Source organism: Triticum urartu, chromosome 7 (assembly GCF_003073215.2).
Source record: "Triticum urartu cultivar G1812 chromosome 7, Tu2.1, whole genome shotgun sequence".
Lineage (NCBI taxonomy): Eukaryota > Viridiplantae > Streptophyta > Magnoliopsida > Poales > Poaceae > Triticum > Triticum urartu.
In genome coordinates, this window is record NC_053028.1 from 628,971,184 (window position 1) to 628,986,237 (window position 15,054).

Genomic DNA, 15,054 nt, shown 5'->3' on the forward strand with positions numbered 1-15,054 from the left:
AGAATGTAAATGCATTCCAAACTTGGCATGATTGCCTTGGTCATCCTGGTATAAGGATGATGAGGAAAATTATCTGCAATTCCAATGGTCATGACTTAAATGAAGCTAAATTCCCACAATCTTCAGATTTTATGTGCACTGCATGTGCTACTGGGAAACTCATTTTAAGACACTCATATCTTAAAATTCATGCAGAACCACTACAATTCCTTGAACGAATTCAAGGTGATATTTGTGGTCCGATCCAACCATTGTCTGGACCTTTTAGGTATTTCATGGTTCTAACAGATGCATCTACACGATGGTCTCATATGTGTTTACTATCTACACGAAATCATGCATTTGACAAAATAATGAGACAAGTTATCAAATTGCAAGCTCATTATCCTGAGAATCGAATTAAATCAATTCGAATGGACAACGCTGTTGAATTCTCTTCACATGCTTTCAATGATTATTGCATGGCATTAGGCATTGAAGTTCAGCACTCTGTCCCATATGTCCACACTCAAAATGGATTGGCCGAATCTCTAATTAAGAGAATTAAGCTCATTGCACGACCCTTACTAATGAATTGCAATTTACCAACTTCTTGTTGGGGTCACGCAGTTTTACACGCTGCTGACTTAATCCAATTGCGACCAACTGCATATCACAACACTTCCCCTCTGCAATTAGTACATGGAAACCTACCAAATATTTCCCATCTGCGTAAATTCGGATGCGCCACATATGTGCCAATCTCACCACCGCAGCGTACATCCATGGGCCCACACAGAAAATTGGGGATCTATGTGGGGTACAAATCACCGTCGATAATCAAGTACCTTGAACCCCTCACGGGGGATCTGTTCACAGCCTGTCACGCTGACTGCATCTTCAATGAGGACCATTTCCCGGCATTAGGGGGAGACAACAAGTACCAAAAAGAATGCCTGGAAATCAATTGGAATGCCCAAGGCATTTCCTCCTCTGATCCACGTACTCAAGAAACTGAACTTCAAGTTTGAAAAATAATTAATTTGCAACACATTGCAAATAACCTGTCAGATTCATTTACTGACTATAAAGGTGTTACCAAATCCTACAATCCTGCTAAAAACGCGCGTGAAAGAGTGGAGGTACCAACAAAAACTACTCAACCCCCTGTTCAAAGGAAAAGGGGGAGAAGTACGGCCACGAAACAGGATTCAGCTCCTCACAAGCAACAAAGGAAACAGAGAAAGAAACTCTCTGAACCAGTAAATCTAAACCAACCTAGCGTTGATAATCATCAAATGGGTAATATAAACCCAGTGGAAGAACAACCTCCACAACCCAGCTCAGTTGTGCACAAACTAACTGGGACATTGGAACACCCAGACTCAATCGTATTGGGAAATCACGAAGAGTCACTAAGGGTGCAGGAAATTTCTATCAACTACGTTGATTCTGGAGAATCATTTGACCATAAGACTACGACTGTCGACATATGTTTTGCTGAAAAGATTGCAGATACCCTTCTCACTGATCATGATCCAAAGACCATGGCAGAGTGCAAGAAACGCTCCGACTGGCCTAAATGGAAGGATGCTATCCAAGCAGAATTAGCCTCGCTCAATAAACAAAAGGTATTCACTGAAGCAATACCTACACCTCCCAGAGTTTTCCCCGTGGGATTCAAATGGGTTTTTGTTCGTAAAAGAAACGAGAACAATGAGGTGGTGAGATATAAAGCAAGGCTCGTAGCACAAGGTTTCACGCAGAAACCCGGCATTGATTTCACTGAAACATATTCTCCTGTAATGAGTGCAACCACTTTCCGATATATTATATCTTTGGCAGTGCAAAATTGTCTATCTATGCAGTTGATGGATGTAGTGACCGCTTACCTTTACGGTTCACTTGATTCGGACATATACATGAAGGTTCCTGATGGAGTCCCAATCCCGAATCCAAACGCAAAACGCAACGCATATTGTGTAAAACTAAATAAGTATTTATACGGCTTAAAACAGTCGGGTCGCATGTGGTACAACCGACTTAGTGAGTTCCTTTTGAAAAAAGGATACTCCAATAATGATGATTGCCCATGTGTTTTCATAAAAAGTCCACAACTGGATTTTGCATTATTTCTGTGTATGTTGATGATCTGAACATCATTGGAACCACACAAGATATTGATGAAGCACGCAATCACCTAAAGACGGAATTTGAGATGAAGGATTTGGGTAAAACCAAATTTTGCTTAGGATTGCAACTTGAGCACCTTCCCTCGGGTATTTTGGTTCATCAAACCGCCTATATCCAGAAAATATTGGAGAAATTCAATATGGACAAATCCTATCCATCCAAAGCTCCTATGGTAGTTCGATCTCTAGACGTAGAGAAAGATCAATTTAGACCAATGGATAATGGACAAGAGATATTAGGACCTGAAGTTCCATATCTCAGTGCCGTTGGAGCACTCATGTATCTTGCAAATTGCACCAGGCCTGATATTGCATTTGCAGTGAATTTACTATCTAGACATAGCGCAGCTCCTACTAAACGCCATTGGACGGGAGTTAAGAATATCTTTCGATATCTCCAAGGCACAAAGGATCTTGGCCTATTCTTTCAATTTCAGAGAAATTTGGACATTGATATGATTGGGTATGCTGATGCTGGCTACTTATCTGACCCCCACAATGCCAGATCACAAACCGGTTTTGTGTTCCTACATGGTGGGACAGCCATATCATGGAAGTCTTCCAAACAGACTCTAGTGGCTACATCCACCAATCATTCTGAAATAATCTCTTTATTTGAGGCAACACGTGAATGTGTATGGCTTCGCAGAATGATAAACCACATACAAAAATCATGTGGTAAAGGTTCTATCGAATCTCCAACCATTATCTACGAAGATAATGCAGCTTATGTTGCTCAAATGCAAACAGGTTACATAAAAAACAATATCACTAAGCATATTTCTCCTAAATTATTTTTCCCCATCAATTACAAAACAAAGGGAAGATAAACATTTTGCAAGTCAAATCATGCGATAATCTAGCTGATCTATTCACAAAGTCGCTCCCAGTTTCAACATTTGAAAAATATGTTCATGGGATTGGTATGCGACGACTTCGAGATTTGCAAAGATCAGGGGGAGAGCCTCTCTGAATCATAACCTATTCAAACATTATATTGCACTCTTTTTCCCTTTATGAGTTTACTCTCATGGTTCTCATCAAGGTTTTTAATGAGGTAATATCAACATAAGAATATATATCATACATCCTATTTTTTCCCACTGGGGTTTTTAATGAGTGTATACAAGACATATTAATTGTCCTCTAAACTTACCAATGAGTTTTATCCTCAAGGTTTTCTCATATAAGTTATCAAAGAGACGATAACATATGTTGTAACATTTTCTTCTTATTTTTTCTACTGGGTTTTAATGGAGTTTTAACAACATATCAAGTTCTATTCTCCTCATATTTTTCCCACAGGGTTTTTGAAGGAGTTATTCAAGATCATATATGCTTGTGATTAAGAGCAATATTCTCAAAGTTATACAAGGATGCAAGACATAGAAGAAGCAGCTTTGTACAAGGGGGAGTGTTAAGAATAAAGCGACGCCATTAGCGCTAAGAGTCGTCACGTGTGTCCAAAGCGCCGTATGGACGCGAACGTCCGTACGGGCGTCTTCTCACGCCACGGGCGCCTGTTGTAAACGGACGCCTCTCCGGAGGCGCCCCAAATCCTTGTATAAATAGGGCTTTGCCCAGAATCAATAGAACACAAGTTTTCATCAAATCTTTACAGTTTCCTCCTTCAGCGTCTTAGTCGTGGTGGAGTGCCAGATGTGAAGTTCGATGGCGTGTCCAGGGTGTTGTCCCGGTCTGATTCGTTCAACGACAAAGGCTTCACTTTTGGTGAGACACCTTGGAAGTCCGCAAAGCTGCATATCAGCGACTGAGCCGCGTCGAGCTCGGGTGAGGAGGTGTTCCGTCATTTTTTTCTTCGGTGGCTGCTATGGTGGTGTCAGAGGCAGGTGACGGACATTGGTGTCAAGCTTAGAGATGTTCTGTTATCTTTTCAGTTTTATTATGTCGGTCCTTACGTAGCTTGTACTTTGATGTTTTATGATATAAATGAGACATGTATTACCATGCAAGAAAAACGGCTCAAAACAAGAAAGAAAGAAAAACTGTCGTGTAATCATTATGCACCTGAAATATCTATGCTAATTGATTTTTTTTTCTGCGCCGGCCGTTGCCAATTCCTGTCAGCCGGTCCCATACCTAGGTGAATGTGGTTACTCTGTGACATCCTAAAGGTCAAAAATTAGGTAGGAAACCTATCAAATCATATATAATAATGGAGGTTTTGTAAAAGTGAAATTTTCTAAGAATAGATGAACTAGTGGCACTGGTATTTTACCCTTATAGAATAAATAAAATATAAAACATAAAAGAAATTATGAAAAGAAACTTGCACACAATTTGGACTTTTAAATATATTAGTGTAATTTTCTACCAGTATAATTTACACCCATATTGTATAATATGTACGTGTGTACACACACAAAAAAATTCATTCATAGACATAAAAATGATTAAAAGGGAAAATAAACAAACATACATAAATAGGAAGAAAATGAATGTACAAAAAAATCAGGTGACTGTCAAATAATAAAACATAAACATAAATAAAAATAAAAACAAAATATTCTAAAAAGAATGAATCCATGGCATTGGTATAAAATAATAAAGAAATGAAGAAAAAATGAAAAAAAAACTTGCACACAAAATACGTAAAACTTACGGTGATCCATAATATGTAGAGAATAATCATATAACATTGTAAATTGTACATATACGTTCATGTTATATTCACTGTTCAAACAAAAATAACAACATAAGAGATTAATCATCTCTCTAGGACTGGAGAAAATAATGCATTTGCACACGCTACACAACTCTACCAATTTAATCGATCCGGTGGAACGTGTGTGCTGCTCAGTCAAAGAATTGATCTTAAGGCCCAATGGGCTGAACAGAAAGAACAAAAAGAGAGGATAAGTTAATGTGAGGGAAGAGAGTAACGAACCAACAATCGTTCCCCTCGACCCCAACTAAAGCGCCGTGATCGGGGGAGATCCAAACCAACGTAGTAGTTTAGTTCCCGTGATCGATCGGCTGATCCTTTTACGTGGGCTGCTTTAGGCCACATGAAAAAATATCTACTGGAACTTAAAAAAAAACTAGAAGATACCACAAGCGTTGCCGCGGGATTTTTCAATAACTTTTTGGGACATGGTGGTATATGAGAAATAGATTAAATTTAAAATGAATGCCGTGTGGAGAATATATATAACCATGCCATAGAGAATTCAGATGCATGTTTGATAGTCATAATAGCTGAAAGTATTGGAGAATGGGATTTTGGAGCTTGGCCTCCATGGAGGCCGATTTTTTTTGTTTTGAAAATCATACTTTTTGTTTTGAAAAAATTCTGAAAAAATTGTACAAGTACACAAGGATGTGATGTGTGTAAAATTTCAAAATAAAATACCTTGAGATGCGATCTGTGCAAAAAGAACAAATTCATGGACTTTTGGGATGAATAGTATCTTGTGTAAAAGCCACATATTTGTCTTTTTTACACAATCCTCATTTCAACGTATTTCATCCTGAATATGTACGCACATGTGTTTTATGCCTCCATGTATGTCTGTATTTTTCAGATTTTTTTGAAATGTAAAAATATGAATTTTATTGAATTTTGAATTTTTGAAAACCCGGCCCGAGCTCCAAAAGCAATTTGCGAAAGTATTGCCCCCCCTAAGACAACATAAAAATCCTCCCAATCGCATGGACTCCATATTACTCGTAGAGCTAGTACCGCATGAAAGCAGAAGGGGCTAGCTAATCTCAATTCCATGGAAATTGTACCGTGTTAAATATGTTGATTAAAAAAACCACACTCTGAGGTAAATTGAATGAGTAAATTGTAAAAAAAAACAGCATTGCCATTAACACCAGAATTCTTCATTTCAAAAAATCAAGTATGGGTTTTTCAAGTCTTCATCCTGTCCCAACAATGAATCGTGAACTTGTGTAAGAAAGAAGGGGAGGCGGATCCTCTAACTTAGAGAAGCAAAGTCACTGTGCTACAGTGTAATCATAATGTAAAATGAAGAAGGAATGTTAGAGACGTTTAGCGAATTATTTACTATTAATATTTACTGTAGATATAAATAATTTATAATTGATTTTATTTCACCATCAAATTGTTTGTATGTAATGATTATGAATGTAAATATTAAATCTGCAATTTGTATATTAATTTAAATCATTTTAGCCTTAATTATATGGATTGCAAGAAGAAAAGTTAAAGAATTGTAGCTTCTTTAACTTTCCTTTTTAATATTAGAGGATCTGGTTCCGAAAGAAGGCAGACCTTTGAGGCTGAGGGCGAGCAACCACTTGGTAGATGCTGCACTGGGGAAGGGCCTCTCAAGTCTCAATCCACCAACAACTCTCTCCCAGCATCTCATTCCCACCCCCATCGTCGCGGGCAGGCAGCCCTTCTCAATATAATCGATATGGTATTGCTTGGTAGCCTGCAGCAATCTGATGTGCCTACATATACGGAAATCCATTTTACAAATCCCCGCGTGCACAGGTATTTTTGCACAGGTCAAAATACCGCCAAAAATGAATTTTACAAGTGTTAAAAAATAAAAATAAAAATAGATGTGTTCATTGTCACGTCCAAATGGTACATGCAAAATTTCCAAGGGGAAAACTTGAGCATTTTGACCTGCGCAAAAAAAAAGTTAAACGGCAAACATTACACTTAGTAGATTGAGATTGATGTCAAAGATTTGTAGCGTCATCGAGTCAAGGTTCAGCAGAGTTCACTGCTGAGAACGAAACAATTGCAGATCTTCAACATTAGAAACGTAAATACGTAATTAGGCTACTTGCATCAAAGAGAAAAGGACTTTCTGAGATTTCAAATTCAGCAAAAAGAAATGATTCTCGTCTACGAATACAGCCTCTTTTCCATACAGCTGTATTCACCGAGACTTCAACTTCCATTCTTTTGTTGAGTTTCGGAAGAAAATTTTCGTTCACCGTTATGGAAGTGCCCTCCTGTTTGATCATTTTCAGATAAAAAGATGGTAGAGGTAATTAATTGGTCTAAGCGCCTCCATATCATTGTAAGGGGTAGCTCAGGGTCTTTTACTTGCACTAGAGAAAACCTTATACACAAAATGTTACCAGTAGCACTTGTTAAAATGAGGCGCTACTGCTACTTAGCAGTAGCGCGTCTGCTAGAACGGCGCTACTGTTACCCGCTTAGCAGTAGCGCGGCAGGAACAGAACATGCTACTATTATAATTGCCACACCGTTCCCGACGTGCTAGGTATAGTAGTAGCGCCCTTCTACGAACAGCGCTACTACTACGGATTTTAGCAGCACCGCGTTTTGCCTCCCCACGCTACTGTTAAAGCTATTTTCACCTAACCCCCCGCGCGGCCTGATCCCCTCTCCTCTGCTTCCTCCCCCAATTCTCCTCTACTATTCCTCGTCGCCTCCGCCTCGCCGCCGTCTCCCCCGACCCCGCCTCGCCGCCGTCTCCCCCGACCCCGCCTCGCCGCACCTCGGTGCCGCCGTCTCCCCCGACCCCATCTCTCTGCCCGCCCTCTGTAAGCACTCTCCCCTTCCAATCCCTCTTCTCTGCTTAGTATGAACCCTAGCTATTTAGTGCTAGTTAGTATGAACCCTAGGCTATTTTTAGTGCTAGTTAGTTAATTACTTATATGGTAATTAGGGCAGTAGTTCCTAGGTACTAATTAGTTAGTAAGAAGTAGGTACTAATTAGGTATTAGTTTATTTTTATTTATAGTAAGTTTATTTTTAGTAAGAACTAATTGAATTAATAGAACTCGTTAGTAAGAACTTGTTGCTATTTTTTTAGTTAAAGCAATTTTTCTCGCATCGACGTGGACGATGCCTATCCCGCATCCTCGTCGTCGAGTCGGCGGAGGACGACACCTGCTTGACCAGATGGGCCATGTCCGGGACTGGGCTCCGCCGGGGTGGTACTGGGAGGCGCTACCTACCGAGGGCGCAGGTTGGTGAGGAGCCAGCCTGTCGTTGACCCGAACCTTCTTTGGTGGCGGTCGCGTGGGCCAGTGACGGTTCAGAGGCTCGAGGACTCCGCGGAGGTGGTGCGCCACCGTGTCAGTGAGGAGGACGCGCACGTCCGTCGCTACTTGTTTGCGTTGGAGCACAGGTTCTCCAATACATGGCAGGTTCTCCAGGGATCTCACTGAAGCTATGATCCCGTGATGGTTCCTTCTCTGTGGGTGTCCACCGCCCGCGCCGATACCCGCCGTGTGCTAGGGTTTTAGTTGTATTAGTGATGTTATATGTTTGACACTATTTGGGATGTATTAGTGATAATATTCGACGATGTACGGACGCATGAGATGATTTACTTTTGCTTATTGAATGCATGCTAATTTGAGTCCTATAAGATATTTTGAAACGTATATCTTGTGTTGCTCAATATCCAAGTGGCCGGTCATGTTTGCAGGTTACACCTCTGAGTGGCCTATGTTTTGCCGGAGTGTTGATTCATTTCCGTTCCGGCAAATTTCAGGCGCTCAATATGTCCTATTTTAGCAAAGGTCATGCTGGATTTTTCCGTGAATTTTGGCATGACTTGTGCCAGAATATGTAGGAAATATCGAGTGCCCCGGATTTGTGTGTTGAGTATCCTGGTAATTGTCTTCGATCGATTTTCAATTAATGTTTTAACTATGAACATAGGAAATGTCTGATGACGAAAAGGATTTCGGTATTTGCAAATATTGCGAAGACGAGCGCGGCCTGTGCGACGGAATCTTCCTAGATGATGATAGGCGCTTCAGCATCAAGCTGGACGAGAACTTCGAAGTGGATACAGTAAGTCACAACGATAAGTCTTTTTTTGTAATTAAGCATGACATCTGCTTCATTTGCTTCAACTTATTTTTTTTACTATTGTACTAGCGTATCCCCTGCCATGCAAGAGTTTTTGTATTGGATAAGATAGGTTTCAGTCATACTATGGAGGTAAAGAAAGTCTACTTGAAGACCGAGCATGGTTATATTTTCCACGTAAAATTATACAATTCAGACGATTACACCTATTTTGGATGCAAAAAAGGCGAGCACTATGCAAGACTTATGCATTTGAGCCTGATATGGTTATCACCTTTGATATTCGTCCGGAAGATGATATTGAAGGTAATACCGACATCTGGGTCGATGTGCAGACGCCTCCAGTTATACCATTATGTAAGTTTCTCAACCATATTTATGTCTTTGATATTGTTTATTCAAAAATAGTTGTTCGGTGCAAGTAAACATGTCCGGAGCTTGATAGACAGGACCTACTACTGTCCCGAGGCTGAACTCAACTGCGAGGAGCTAAGTCATTATGTTTCATGGCTTGAGGATCTTGATACTGTCAAGACAAATTTTCTTCCTGCATTTAGAAATGTTAGTACTGAAAACGTGCGACCAATAGTGTTCGTAATGAACTGCGGTCACATCTATTTAGGAAAGATGGTAAGATTTTTACTATTTGTCCTCAGTGCATCTTTTCCATACATTATTTTTGAAGCTAAACTTCATTGCTAAGTATGTTACCATACGATGTTCTTCAACAAGGACTCCCGATGAATGTTGTGCCTTATGGGATCGAGACTAAATGTACCATGAGTATTATTAGCTTACGACCAAGATATCCTACAGATTACTTTAGTGCATTAAAGATTAGCGACGGATGCTTAATAGTGCAAGACTGGACCAAATGTGTGATGGAGAAGCGCAGAGAAGTACTAGGGGGCAGCAAACAGATGCGCTACCCACGATTAGGAGACAGGTTCATCTACATGCTCCAACTTGATCAAGGAGGAGAGCTACACATGTTTTTATGTTATTTTACCTAAGAGAGAGCAGCAGGAGTGATTAGCTAGCTAAAATGAGTTTGAGGATGATGATGTGCTACACTATTACTATGATGATAAAATAGCTAGTGTTGGTGGTAATGACTATGATGATTATTATTAGCTAGTGTTAGTGGTGATTAAATAAATACTATTGGTGGTAATGACTATGATGATGATTAAATAGCTTGTGCTGGCGGATTAGATTCAAGTGGAGGCAACATGTGGCGCACATCGACAGTACTACTAGTCCAAACTAGATCAAGTTTGGATTAGTAGTATACTTTTGACATGCACCACATATTGCCTCCACTTGAACCTAATCCACCTTCATTTGACACACTGTTATGGACATAATAATGTAAACCTCATAACTGATATTGTATCAATATTTGTCCTATGGCACATAAATACACTAAAAATAAAAAAATAAAAAAGAATACTAGTAGCGATGGCGAGAAAACACGCTGCAGTAGTTACATTAGCAGTAGCGCGGGAGTGAACAAACGCTGCAGCTATTTGCCCTAGCAGTAGCACGTGCGGGCACGCGTTACTGCTAAGCAATAGCTGTACCGCCTTATTAGTAGCGCGCCTATCCACGCTACTAGTGAGCACAAAACCCGCGCTGTTGCTAGCCTTTTCCCTAGTAGTGTAGGATCATACGATGGCGTAGAGTTTGACGACAGAAGTGTACTCGGTATGGTAAGTCCTCTTGACCCGCTGAAAGGAAAGAGAGTACTTTCCCCGCAAAAAAAAAAGAAAGGAAATAGAGTACTTAATGGATTGGTAAAAAAGGAATGTCCATAAGAAGAAGCACAGCAAAAAGAAGCACCAAGTTTGTTGGTGAACCCACGCGTCAGGGGAGATGCAAAAGAATTCAGGAGGACACGACACGAGGAGGCGCAAGAGTCCAAGTGTCTCCTAAGTAGGGTCCCCTGTCAGCAAGTAGAGCCCACACCGATCCCCCTGATCTTTTTGACCTGTGCTTTTATGCAGTCTGGTCCATTTTTATTATTGCCTGCCCTCTTTGGTTTTTGGAACCTTGTCGAGAGTGGTGGATCATGGACGGGCGAGACGACGGTACGCCACTTTGGTTGTGCGAGGGAGGGAGGCAGTATTCAAAATTTGAAACTGAACCGAAATTTCTCCAGCACACGAGAAAAAGAGTTTCTCTGACGCGCGCACAGCCCAGCCCAGCCCAGCCCAGCCGTCTCCTCGAAGCAAAAGCGAAAGCTTCTTCTCAAAAAAAAAGGCAAAAGCGAAAGCAGCAGAAACCTCATCGCTTGCATGTCATTGCATGCATGGGCATCCTTCTTTTGACCGCCCGCTTTATTTATGCAACCTCTTTTGAATTTTGGGTTTGGCGTTTTGGGAGGGGAGAGAGACGTGTGCGCCCCGCTGACAGTGGGCCCGGAAGCTTCCTGGATCGTGCGCGGGAGGGTGTGTGAAATGCTGCATGAAATTTGAATTTGAAACCAAGCTCGAGTTTCTTCCGAGACAAGAAAGAATCTCTGACACACTCACCGCCACCCTGCTGCTGCGTACGTCCCTCTATATCAGCCGACGACGTATCCCCAACCCCGCCCATTCGTATCCTCAACCCCTCCGTCCTCCCACCAACTTCCGGGAGGTAGGCGAGCACCCATCCCCATGGCGAGTCTCCTTTCCTCCTCCGTGCTCCTGCCCGTCGGCCACCCCACCTCCCGCTGCAGCGCCAAGGTCTGGGGCCTCCTCTCCTTGGCCGCGCCGGAGGACACCAATCAATCGTGTTGACAAGATTGGCACCATCAATAGCTACGCCCTTTTTGGGCACGCCGACATCCTGGAGGTTGCGGCGGAAGCCGCCGGGAGGTGCATCCAGGTGGTTGACCTACTTCAACCAGTGCTGGTGGATGAGTTCGCGAGCCGCCCTCGAGCATTGGGGGTCACCACAACCCTGAACGTTGGCCTGCTCGAACATTGCCGGATCGTCTTGTCCGAGTGTGAGGAGGGTTACGTCCGGGAGCATCCGCTGCGCGAAGCCTTTTACGGTCTCAATGCCCTCAATCGAAGGGGCTACCCCAAGCCCGCCCTCGTCACCGCGTCCCGGACAGAGGCGGACAAGGTGGCCTACTTCAAGCATCTGGCGGATGAGTTCAAGGAGCTGGCCCTCGAGGTAGAGGCGTCCGTCAAGGAGTGGATCGACTCTGACTCTGGCAAGTCGGCTAGGTGGTTCCATCAGCCCGTGAAGATGCGGTTCGACGACTAGATCGAGGTGCCTCTGCATGCCCCGCGAGCTCCATTCACTCCAATGTTTCATGCTCTTCTTTTTGTATCCGCTCGGTCTATTAGTCCTTGCTGATCCGCATTTTTATCCGTTCGTGTACTGGAACTATTATTAATTAGCTACCCCTTTCATTTCATTTTGAATCCCATCATGTACTGGGAACTGGCTACTCGTCCGTCCTTTTGTGTCTCTTCATTCATGTACTGGGAACATGAACTACTTAGTGATTTGCAAGATGTTAGTTCAGACTTTTTTTTTTTTAGGTATCCCTTCATGTATGATCCAACAGGTTGGGTGACGTGCAATTTTAGTTATTACTAGTGTACTTGAGGGTATGATCCAACAGGTTGGGTCTTGGGTGGGTTGCTTTCTGCTGTCAAGATGAAAATGCTATAGTTGATATGTATGTGAAGATGTTAGAGATTGAGTCTGCCTATAACATGTTTGGTATCATGCCAACTCAAAATGACCTTAGCACAGCTAACTTACTCCTAACTGTTTTCTACCAAGCCTCGGTCGACGTTATGTTGTGATCCACAGATGTAAGAGGTTGAGTTTGCAGGTTGTGCGGTGTACTGGTGCTAAATACAGTACACACCTTCGATCAATACAACAAATTGATGGCTTTATTAGGAAAAAAAACATTTCATATATATATAGTACATTTGCTGCAACATATCTCATTTATAAGCTCTGCATACACAAGGATCTTCTTTCGCTAGACTAGTTCTGTTACATCTGTATCCATGGTGTGGTTGACAAATTTCGTTACAGAGACATGGCCTATCTCTGAACTTCTTGGCCTGCTGTAATTTTGCTGGTTCAAGTGAACTGTCAGTGCATCATGAAGCAGAAAACCCGAGTCCTCATTTCCATGTGATGCATACTCGATTGTGGCATGAAAAATATTCAGTCAAAAACAGAGTATATGATAGCTTTCGGTGTTTGGAAACTACATGTCCAATATGTTCCAAAAACATACGACAAAAAACTAATATAATGATAGAAATATTCAAATTGATCACACATAGACTTAGGCATTTCTCGTTTTGACAGTGAAGAGAGAATTTTGAAAAGAGATAGTATACAATTAACAAAAGGATCTCATTGCACCAGTCTGATATGAATATAACTAGAAGGGTAAAGCACGCCTTGCGGCACCGTTTGTTCTCTTCGTGCTAAGGGATCTATTTTTCTTTACAGCCCAACGAAGAGTTTTTTTTTTTGAAAAAGAGAGTTTCCTCTCCGATTTCCACTATCAGAAATCACCAAGTCTTACAAACTACCAGGCCTATTACAGGCCCGAAAAAGAGAGTTTCCTCTCCGATTTCCACTATCAGAAATCACCAAGTCTTACAAACTACCAGGCCTATTACAGGCCCAACGAAGAGTTATATTAAGGATAAGGCTAATGCTTTATGAAAGTATGTTGTTCTCGTTGTGTTGTCCATTACACACCATCAAGCCATCGGTATGGAAACTAACTAAGTTTTGGTACAATCAATGTTGCAGAAAACAAAAGGCATTTCAAATGCAAATTAAATCTGTAGTTGTTTATCCCCTTCTCAGCAATATACAACAGTGATTAACAATAACATGTGTGACATGAAAGCCAACAACCTCCAAATTCCATTCTCTTGAAAGATTGTCGCATGATGCCAGTGTGGACCTTGTTCATCTCCCATCTTGCTCTCCCCCAGTCAAGTAAGGTTGTGTTAACGTTTTGAGGATGGTTAAGTATCATGGACCATGATGAGACTTGGAGGAGCTTTCATACACCAGAAGCTTTTATTTTCCTCGAAGTTCCTGCGAGGCAAACCAATATTGTTTTGGAAAATGACTCGAGTCTGGCTAATCAACCTATTCTGTAACACTTTAGTAGCTAGACTATTCATAAACTAATGCCTTTTGTTTGCCAAACCACAACCCAGCTTCCGATTCACAATCAACTGAAACATAAATATGCGATATCTAATACTCCCTTCGTTTCTAAATATTTGTCTTTCTACAGAGTTCAACAAGTGACTTCATACGGAGCAAAATGAGTGAATCTACACTCTACAATATGTCTATATACATCCGTATGTGGTAATCCATTTGAAATCTCTAGAAAGACAAATATTTAGGAACGGAGGGAGTAAATCTTACACGACATGTGTTAGCTATATCATAGATTCAGAGCAGAATGTACAGGTATTTGTGCAATCAGTGTGACGATATGCATGTAACAGCCTACGATTATAAGTGATCATACACGTGTATGATAAACTGAAACTGAAGCTATCTAATAAGTAGTAACATACAACACAAGAATAAAGATGTAGTTCCTGCAAAGAAAAGAATAAAGGTACAAGAGGTACTTACATGCTCAATTAACCAAAGTACCCAAATCGTCATCACTCATCACATCACATAGTGTCAATTTGCATCGTAATTTATCTCTTTGTCAACAAATCTGACAACACTAAAACTATGAGAAACCACCTACACCACACAACGCTTTCTAGCATGGCTGACATAGCAAAAGCAAGTGATACAACCATAGTTTTAAAAAAGTTAATACATGTTTTAGTACATAAACTTGTGGTGGTGGGAACAGTTTCATACAAAAACTAAAAAACCCCAAAAAAGTAGTACATGAACTCTACTGCCGTAACAAATGCATACAAATTGCTCACAACGTGACATTTGGCAGGCCACGTCGGATAAAGGCACGCACCCGGCGTCTTGTTATTTTTTAGAAAGCCCCCCACTATATATATTATTTATGTTATTAGGTCCCCTGGTCAGTAGCACACAAAACTCCAA

General features: G+C 41.3%; 1 long non-coding RNA gene across 1 annotated transcript; it reads right to left on the reverse strand.

The window, feature by feature from the left end:
* Positions 1 to 13,689: 13,689 nt before the first annotated feature.
* On the reverse strand, positions 13,690 to 14,794 carry LOC125523254. The gene is made up of 2 exons (XR_007290150.1): positions 14,611 to 14,794; positions 13,690 to 14,052 (listed from the first exon to the last, which is right to left on the reverse strand). It is a non-coding gene; the product is annotated as an uncharacterized LOC125523254 (long non-coding RNA).
* Between the last annotated feature and the right edge of the window lie 260 nt (positions 14,795 to 15,054).